Here is an 11,140-nt window from a genome sequence, read left to right as displayed (position 1 = left end):
TTACTCATTTAGGCCTGTAAAAATTATTCATTTGAATAATATGAACGCAGTATGAGAGTGGAAAAAACACTCTTCCAATCTAAGACAACAGAGTTTTAGTTTCTGATCCTAAAAGGAGAAAAACAACATTTTCTGAAAATCATTAGCCACTGTCAATATCGGAATTACAGTTGTTTCGTATACTAATGAAATAAACAAGAGGAATTCGATGTTAAGCTCATGGTCCTGGTGGTTCAACCTCTCATCTGTCTTTGGCGCCCTCTGGTGAACATTTTAAGCTATAGCAACAAGCCGCCCGAAAGAAGGCACAGGGACTGTATTGTTGAATATCTCCCAAGGCTGAACAAGGCTGAACCCAAAGCCGTCATGGATTGCGTCCTTTTCAACATCACAGACTCAAACCAAACACAAGCATGAAGCAAATTTTCAGTGGAATTTCTGGAGCAGCCAAGCGGCCACACACTGCCTGCAACTCGATCCGGCACTGCACACATGCCTTCCTCTGCTTGATAGTCTGCAGGCCCTGCAGAGATGGACTCTTCCTGCATGGGGTAATGAATGACATATAACAAAAAGTCACTCTTATTATCATGGTGTATGCTTGGTGTTCGTCTCTAATTATATGTTCCTATCCTATGCTTTTTCCTCCATCATCAACATAAAAGATGAACCATTTGACTGACGTCACACGTATATGTATATGGACTATATATACAGTATATAATCCAGCCTGATCTTGAACTGCACTGTCGATTTATCTTGATTTCTAAAGCATATAAACACAACAGTTTGAAGTGCTTTACAGCGCACAGAGATAGAGAACAAAGAGGAAAGAAAGAGGACAGGAGAAAATCAAAAAGGAAACATAATTTGTTCGTGACAATGTAAACAGAGCCAGCAATCAAAGCTGCTGACTGCTGAAAGAATCAACAGAGTGAGAAAAAGGAAGGAAACAATGCCAAAGTGCAACCAGTGAGCCAGTGGAGAGAGGCCTGGATAATATGCTCCTCTTTTCTGAAGCTTCTGAACAAGTTACACATGGGATACAGAGGTTTGGCAAAATATAAAGACAAGCAAAGTGGGTGGCTATAAAGGCTTGGGTAACTCACGTGAGGGACACGGGAACTGTTGGATTTTTTTTTTTTTTTTTTCGCATCAGGAGCTGGAGCAGGGGGGCAGTTAGCCTATACAGCTAAGTATGAAGACCGGAAGCACAAGGAAAACAGTGAACATGATTATCTCAAAAGTTTAACAATATACCTTACACCCACACCCTTGGTGGCTGATTTATACATTACATCTCAATTATTTTTTTATTTGAAGAAAAAAAAAAGAAGGGAAATCAACATATATTTTATTGAGGTTTTGGGTTTGTTTTAAATCATTTTATCATACATATTGCCCTCCACTCAAGACTTCTACATCTCGAGAGTCAGGAAGGACATCAGAAACGTCACTGCAGACCCATCACACCCTGGACACAACCTGTTCCACCTTCTCCCCTCTGGTAGGTGCTACAGAGTACAGTTTCCTCCCACAGGCCATCACTCTGGCAACCAGTTTAATCAGTCATGCGGTGCCAATAACCCCCTAACACCAAAACCTCCTCTTAATTCTTTCTAAATTATATTTCTACAGTTTAAATGCCCTCTTTAAACATGTGTATTTCATCCTGCATTGTCACTGTCAGTATAAATCCTGCTTGCTGTACATAATGTATAAATGCATATTGGCTACACAGCCTACATAATCATTCACTTCATTGTTTACAACTTTTATTTAGGCCATTTAGTGCTTAGTTTTAATTTATGTTACTGGTCATCAGTGCTTCAGTGCTAAGCACATTGAGAGCAACGAAAATTCCAATTCCTTGTATGTGTGCGACTACTGAACCAATAAAGCTGATTGAGATTCTGATGTGATGGGTAAAATGGGTAAAAGATCTGCACCACATGCAAGGTTGCCTCTGGTTGTCTCTGTGTAACTGTAACGTGCACATTAAGTGTATTATTCATGTCACACTGTATAGGACTGGGATTCAAACCAACTATTGTAGCCAACTGTTTTCTGCATTACTTTATGACTCAAAGTAAGCTTTTTGTGCATGCTGTAATAGTCAGTTTTGACAACGTAGATCATTTCCACATCATACAAAAACAAAATTTGACTCAGTCAATTTAAAGTATGTCGCACCTTCACTGCAAACACAACAATAAATGGAACGGTGAACGTCCTGCATTTATACACACCGACACACCAATGGCATAGCATCAGGAGCAACTGACCAAAGACAACTGCAGAGGCCAGGGATCTGACCACAGACCTGTGGACGACCTGTTTTACCTCCTGAACAACAGCTGGCTCTGTGCCACAGCCAATATAACATATTATTTAATCCTTAAGCAGGAGCATGTTAGTAACACTGCCACTGGCACGGTGGAATGGTGGTAACGCTGTCGTGTCACAGCTAGAAGGGTTCGGGTCTCGCTGTGGGCGCCAGGGGCGTGTCCTCCACCATGCCTTCGGTGCCTGCTGCTTGAGGAAAGGGGCCTTTCTTGCATGTTCACCTGGGGTATCCTCCTTAAAATACCCCCACTAAAAAAATGCAAGAAGATCACCACCTGACCAATGGTGACGAAAGAGATTTGGTCCCCGGGCGCTGGTTGGATGGCAGCCCACCGCTCCTGGCCTGCCGTGGAGGAAGTTGGAGGACAAATTTCACCAAATCTGCATGGTGTGTGTGTGATGTAGTTGTTGTGTGACTAATAAAGGGGATTGTCCCTCTGATTCTTCTTCAAAAACACATATAGAACATATAGGTGGAGGTAAGAATGGAACCAAGTACAGGACCGTGAAGGTCCCTATGGGGCTGAGCATAAAGAGGACAGTGAATGATCTGTTGAATAAATGTAAAGAAAACTTTCTATTCTACTTGAAAATGTCTGGTATGTTGTTAGGGACAAGGGCCATCTGTGTTAGTTATAGACTACAGTACAACTTGCGGGCTCACAACAGCTGTTTTTAGCTTCACTGGGGGCCTGAATGAGATGAGATAAAGTCATTAGATATGTAAGTGATACACAACAAATATATTTTTAGGTCTCAGCTGGTGGTATTGTGCATGTCTAAAGCACACATTGTTGTGCTCAATAATTAGGAAAAGGAAGTATTATCTACACTATTCTGCTTCAGATCCTGTGAATAACTCATTATTCTGGGGAGAGAACACACAATGTTGCTTTGAATTGTCCTTTTGTGTGCAAACAACTGGCCTCATAATGAGGCGCATCCCCACACATCATCCGGCAAAATTAATTTTTATGCTCCACCCAGTTAAGGCGCAGACACATGGGGAGGTTTATTTCAGCGAGTCCTGCAAGAAGCCAAACATGAGTGGCAATCAATATTTTTTTACTCCCAACAGTCTGTGCCACACTTTGTGACTTTTGATGTGTGGAATGGTGATTTGCGCACTTAATTTGAAAAATTTTTGCTGACAAACAGAAATGAGGAAGTGTACACCAAAGTAAACTTCACCACTGAAAAAAAAACACTGAACAAAGATGATTCTTAACATGTGCTGGAGTTTTATGCTTCTCAGCGGGATGTCCGACTTACAAAAACCCTTTGAAAAGTTGAAAGAATATGTTGATAAAAATAGGGTTCAGACTACTACTGTGTTGTGAAATCCTTTGTGAAGGTACTCAACAGGGTCTCGACTCACAACTGGAGGAAGATGATGAAACCGTCTGGAAAAGAAAGCACCAATATTAGAGCTAAGTTTCAGCATGGAAATAGCTGAATCACAACCCATGCTTCCTGTTTTCAGTGGCCGCAATAGCTGTACTGCATTTTCAATCCTGGAAAATTCAAGCTTCTAAAGGAAAATCTGAAGTTAGACTTCAGTCGGATTATCAATATGTTCCATATACATTTGCCCACTTCTTGCATTGGAGTCCTGGATCTTTGCTTTGCTGTACACAACAAATCAGAAAATGCATATATAAATCTCATTGTAAGAGGTGGTCACTGAAATTAAGTTTAATTAAACTCTCAGGGATGACAATGTAAGGTAAAACAACTGAATAAATAAATTAACCAAAATGGTAAACCATAATTCCCATACGACGAGTGAGAACTGGGATCAGCGTATACGAACACGAGCAAGCTAAAACGAGACATGGCTCTCAAGGTGTATGAGGACGCTGACCCTGCAGAGTAAATATCGCGGTTTGTTTAGCGGTGCCATTGCCATGAAAAAAGAGAAAACCAAAAAAAAAACAAAACAAAAAGCTCAGCAGACACAGAAGCACAAGATGTCCTTGTTTTTCTCTGCCAAAAGGTTTAGAAAGTGGATCCTGCATACATGAGAGAATATGGCAAAATCTGTGAGCTGCAGAGACTGTGAGCGACTGACTGGACTGATGGAGAGATCTGCACAGTTTGAAAAGAAGATTGAAGCGCTGCATAAAAGAGCAGCCTCTATACATGTCGCTGGAAATGGACAGACTTCTTTACATTGGAATACCTCAGCAGTGGAGCATCCTGGCACAGATTTGGCTGATATGCTGCCCTGGACCTGTTCTAATGCCACTGGTTCAGCTGTTAAGGCTCCCAATCTGGCCTCACCTAATAACTCTTCTTACAGGCACAGCACCGGCACCAGACTGAGAGAATCACCCCAGCCAGGACTTGGGCTGACGTCCGCCACAAAGGCAAATCCAGCAAGAAATTAAATAAGAGGTCACCAACGCTTACTCTTCCACTTGAACTCTCACTGCAGAACAGGTGCAAACCACTGTCTCTGATTGATGAAGAGTGTGATATTAACCACGTTGAGGCCAGGGAAACTAATCACACCACGAACAGTAAAGCTGGCTGAAACCCAAGCAGAAATATTATTAACTCCCCATCTGACAGAAATAACGCACCGACACCATTCTGATTAGGCACTCTATAATCAAGCATGTAAGAATGGCAAAGACGGAAAATCTCACCATGAATGACACATCTGCTGCCAGACAACCTCTCCACACATCCAAGCGACTGGAATATTATCATTCATGTTGGATCTTTTGTCATTTTGCGAAGGAAAACTGCCTCTGAAGTCCTGAAAAAAGACTTTTGCCTGCTACTGGAGAAACTGATGGATTACCAATCAAAACGTATTCAAATCAGGCCCCATTCCAACCTTGGGGAGAGGCATCAAATCTTTCTTGCCCTGAACACATGGCTGACATCGCCATGCCTCAATCATGGGATAAGGTTTATTGCCAACTTCAATATCTTTTGGTACTGGAAAGAACACTAGGCCTGATGGAGTACACCCAAACATTACTAGTTGCAGACTGCTCAGTACCAACCTGCGTCAGGCTAAGGGCATGATGTGCTAAAACAAGAATACACAGATAAGTGCCAAGGTCAGCCTGCACAGGCAGAAAGTCTTACCCGACCCACTGCTTCACATCACACAAGGCATCCAGAGGATGTCTCTGTCCCAGTCAGGGAACCAACACCCCTCATCCCTCTCTCCATCGCTATGTCTTTCTGCAGGGTCCCAGCCTCAACAACAACAGTCCTCCATTCAGGAGATAGTGAAAGCTGCCACACTGACGTTCAGTCAAACTGGTCAAGGCTTTGCAGCCACAACAGTTTGTGTGTTATGACACTGACCTGGGTGAATTTACATCATTTGAATGTCTTAAAACCTAAATCAGAACCAGCATTGCCGCTGAGATGAACACAAATGACCTCAATAAACCCTGTAAAACAGATGTAACCATGGGAAAATTCACCTATATTGCATTTGCTGAGCGCTGCAAGACCTCATGTGTTGACCCTGTTCCTACAGCATTTTTAAAGCATGTTTCTGATAGTGTGTCAAATCAGTCCTGAATATTTTAAATAGATCTTTCATCTTCATCGACGTGTTTAAAACAGCTGCTGTGAAACATTACTACAGAAACCCAACCAACAAACTACAAGCTTTTAAAATCTATCGAAGGTTACAAGTCTTGGTGTCGTCAGAGACTCAGATCTAAGCTTCAAGTCCCACATCAACAAGGTGAAGTTAAAGTTTGACCATTTCTAAACCAAAAAAATGCTGAAAACTGATTCATGCCTTTATTTCAAGCCAACTTGATCATTGATCTCATTCAAAACTCTGCAGACAGAATCAAGAGGAGAGAGAACATCGGTCAGTTTGAGCTGCGCCTTTGCTTTGCTACTTCGCTAACTCTCTTGTTTATTATTTGCCTTCAAGAACACTGCGGTCATCTGCTGCCGGTCTGCTGGAGGTTTCACTCTATTTTTAGCTTTGTTTGGTTTTATGCATTGTCTTTATTCCATTTTTTTTACATTCACTTTTTATCTGTTTTTATGTCTAAGAGGGAAAGAGAATCTGTTGTGTCTGACAACCACAGAAAGCAGGGAGAGAGAGAGAGAGATACTAGACGAAGAGTCTTTTAGAGCTTCATCATAACAGACCTCTTATCCTTATTCTGCTTCATTTTCACCTAGATTTAGAAATTTGATTGTGTGGTTTTATGCATTATCTTTATTTCATGTTAATTTTCATCATTTTTCTGTAAAGCACCCTCTTGCTGCCTGTAATTTCTTTCTTGTAAAGCACTTTGAGCTTCAATTTCTGCATGAAAGGTGCTATACAAATAAAGTTTATTATTATTATTATTATTAGTAGTAGTAGTAGTGTCTTATGTTTTCAGTGCAGTTACTCCGGACAGAATCAGAGTTTCTCACACTGATGTTATTTAAGCATAATGTGATTCTGCAATCATAAACTATTTCATGGGCAGTTTGTGAAGTACTATAGGTTGAAATTTTAATGCTGAAATAGAGATTTGGCTCTTTTTATGCTGTTTTTTTTTTTTTTTTTTTTTTTAATTGATTTAAATTACAATAATCCAAATGAGCTTTCATGGAAGACTTTTACAAAGGAACAAAACAATGCTAAAAACTGGCAAGAGTTTGATGTAAAGGTCCATGCTACTCTCATTAATGTCTGTTAAATACTAAATATAAGGCTTCAATCAGGAGCTTATAAGCACAGAGAATCGAAGAAACACTTATTTGCATCCTGCTTGTCTGATGAAAAGACTGAGAAGACTATCCATCAAACGTAAGTCCACAAGCTTAATAAAACAGATAGCCTTTTCCCATTTGGACAGAGCCAAGCTGGCTGATTTTTGGTGTTTTCGGTCTTTTTGCTTAGCTAAACTAACACATTCAGGCTCTAGCCTTATATGTAATGGACAGATATGAGAGTGGTATGAATCATCTCATGCATGAGAAGTAAAATTCTCTTTCTGTCCTTCTTTCTGAGGACTGTTCACACTTTTCTCCAATAGCTAGTGGATCCAGTCACCAACAGCAGTGAATGGACATAGATTACTGCTCCTGTTGCAAAACTACACAACTGCTCATCCTCCTTCCCTAAACCAATATGCCCAATCAACCACAAAAGTCAAGACATCCTGGACTCGTCATTGTGTCATCGAGCAAGTGAGACATTATTGTGTCACACCAGGAAGTCCTAAAGCATTTTAAAAAGACCTAATTCCTCAAACTGCAGCAGCAAGTGGGGATCCTCAAGTCACTGGCTAACATGAAAATAAAAAGGTAAGAAACCTCCTTTAGCCTATGAAAATTCATTTTCATGTGTTCATTTTTTGTTCTCATTATCGAGGTCAGAAACATTTCCTACGTCCTCGTATGCCTTTTCAAATGTTGAGCTGATAGCTGTTTATGAATGGTTAAGTGTGTTATGCTCGAACTCCTAACATTACCATATCCTAAAATTGGCTACACATCAGCTGTGTGTCTGAGCTACACATGCGAATCATTTTCAGTGGCCCGGTTAAATGCAGACTGTAAAATGTTAGCTTGCTCTGGTTTTCACAGAACCCACAGGCCTTTGCTGGAACCCAGCAGGGTCATCCTCATTTTCCAAACAGAAGTCAGTGGAACTGATTTTGCTGTCAACACACTCATGTATTTACAATATGTGACATATAAGCACTGTCTTTCAACGTGGATATGGCATGGATGATATTGTTAGTGCATCAAGGCATTGTTCTTTGGTCAGGAAAATTTCAATGGATGCAACAAATCAGTGTTCTGCCTGATCAGAGGAAGCATGATCAGTCAACAGTTAACAGAGGACCTCTGAGTCATGTGTGAGTGCAGTACTTTGATTCGACTTTGACTTAGATATTGATATTTAGAATTTGACAACCATAACACAATATACAGTATTTCCTAATACAGATGTAAGGTACAAGCTAACCACAGAACACGACTCATAATGCTATTCAGCTACTCATCTTTTTTTTTTGTTGTTGTGCTGAGACGAGAGCGCATATGTATATACGTATACATATTCACTTTCTATGAGGATTGTTAATGAACATGATTGAAAATAATACAACTATGAACTGAACAACCCAGATATGTGTGACTGATCTATTGAATGTTAGGTCAAGGTTCTGTCAATAAACAGTACAGTACTTTTTTTTTTCAAGGTTCAAGCTTCAAGGTTGAAGACAGGTTCAGAAATGTTGTGAGGTCACTGAAATTGTAAGCATGCAACCCTAACAGGTGCAAGATATTATACATCATATACTGTGGTAATACTCCACAGCAGTGGTTGTCAAACTTCTCCTATGTTCCCCTTCAAAACCTGAAAAAACAAAATGATTATCCACCCCCCTGAAAACTGATCTAACTTCTAATAATAAACCACTAAAAACAAGACCATGTTAAAGGTCCCCTGTGTTTCTGGTTCCCACTTTGTATTGTGATGTGTGCACATTAAGCACATGCGCAAACAACGCAATACACATCTCTGCTTTGTTTCACACTAATACGCTGATTGAAATTTGGTGGTGTTGCGAGGCAGTGGACCTGCAAAGGCAGCAAAAAAGAAGACAGCAAGCTAGTGACCATGACTGTAAACAATGCTCACTTCCTTTAAAAAAAGTAAGTAAGAAAGAAAGTGGCCTTGTCAATATTGTATAAAGAAAGCATTAACTTCATTGAAATAAGGAGATTCAAGTAAGCACGATAACCTAGCTAGCATCTGAGCACACTGTATACTTATAGCAGTGGTTTGAGAATCACTGTTCAAAATATCTGACAATTATTTATTACTTTTGTGTGTACTTCTGTCACTTTTTTCATGATGTTAGAGGCTCCTTATGCATGTAATACAATATAATACACACCCTTACAGGTGAAGTCAAATGACATTTTACTGGTTTGAGAGTTATTTTCACAAACCCCATTAGCAACTGCTAACCTACTTAGAAAGACATGCACTATATACTGCCATAAGTCATGCATGCAGAATTTAAGGTTTCAAATTGGGCTTTACTGTCCTCATCATGGATGATCCATGACCAATGTGGAGAGGTCAGCTGGACATGCATGATTACATTCAATGTTCTCTTTAAAATGACATTTTCACTCATTGTTCACATATATTCACTGACCAGCACCAGCCTTATGTTGAAAAATGAAAATGAAATATTTTCCTATGCAGATTTGATGTAAATTAATGATTGTAATTATAATAAACTGTGACACTTGATGCAGAGGTGCAGCCTCAGCTCTAAAAAATGGTACTATCATTATGGATGTTTACATTTTCTATGATGACTTTATGCCACAGTACCCAAGTAAATCCCAATTTTGACTTTATGTCATCAGAGTTTGATTATAAGTGATCTAACAGAAAGGTAGATCGATGAAGAATAACATACATTTCTTTGTATGTGAATGACTTCCCCCATTATAATGAATATATATGTGCATGTATAACAGATAATTATGCAGTATTTCCAGATTTTGTGTAATAACAATTCTGTATTTTTCATCAAATGTTCAAGACTGCTTTGTGCCAAAAGAAAAGGTCACCACACAGTGGAAAATTGTTTTTCCTCCTACTGAGTTTACTGAGGTCATATGAAAGGGAAAAGATATTTCAAGAAAAAAAAGCTTTGCAGTTATTTTGAAGAAACAGCAGTGATATGTATAAGCCCAAAGGATCATGAAGAAAAGTGAAACACAAGGGTCAACACGTTTACTGAAGTGTGTTTTACCACTCTTTAGTGGGTGGTTACAACACAGTTGTGACTGAATGCATAGCAAGTGCTATTTTATTCATTTTACTGTAAAAGCTCTTTTCTAAGGAAAATCATCCACTGGCACAAAATAAGTAAACATAAAGAGTGTGAGTCAAAAACTAAAGTGGATGAATGAGCACTGAATATTACAGAATGGCTCAGAAAACTGCTACTTAGATCACTGCCAGTCAATCCCACTTTTCCCGCAGGGACTGGGATTTTAGGATTTGCGCGGCACTCCTCCTGAACATGACCTGAAAAAATCTTTAAAAATGTTTCTGTGAATAGTTCAGAAAAAAAAAAAAAAAAACACCATTGTGTTGCTCGACTAGTCCTGAATCATTGCTGTGATGCTGAAGCGATAGCTGCAGACTGGCACTAGATTTGACATGCCAGACTAATTAGAGCGATTATCACACAGCTGCACAGGCTGAGAGGATTTGAAGTGGTTTTATCAAAAGGATCATTTTCCCGGGAAGTGCCTCATCCTGACAGCATGTGCAATGCCAGATCCATTTTGCTTTGGGATGTGCAGACGCTGTCTGCTCAGCTACTCTGCAGATTTGAAAGGGTCAGCTCAGAGTGGACAGGAGGAGAGGGCTGCTCCTGCACAGCACTGAGTCCTTGCTCAGTGTATTATTACAATGAGTAAAGCTGCGAAATGATTTGAGTCATTAGTAACTGAAGCAGGAGCACAAGTCTCACCTAGATGTTATTCTCTTGTTGCTGTTTTTGGAGCCCTTTTGTTTGTTTCGTTTCTGTTTTGGAGCTGTGGGTGTGGGACAGTTTTGGTCCTGTTTCCACTGTAGGTTGCTGTTGTTTGCACTTCCATGTGTAAAGTCAGTTCACTTCCTTTCTGATCTTTGTATGTGGCTTGTATTGTGCTTTTATGTGACCTTGATTGTTGTCTTTTTATTGTTTTTGTTTGGTCTGTACCCCAGGTAGACTAGCTACCACCTTGTGGAAACTAAAGAGGATCTAAATAAAGAGTTAAGATG

Source organism: Chaetodon trifascialis, chromosome 3 (assembly GCF_039877785.1).
Source record: "Chaetodon trifascialis isolate fChaTrf1 chromosome 3, fChaTrf1.hap1, whole genome shotgun sequence".
NCBI classification, from domain to species: domain Eukaryota; kingdom Metazoa; phylum Chordata; class Actinopteri; order Chaetodontiformes; family Chaetodontidae; genus Chaetodon; species Chaetodon trifascialis.
The sequence above is the reverse complement of the archived record's forward strand: the minus strand, read 5'-3'. Positions refer to the sequence as shown.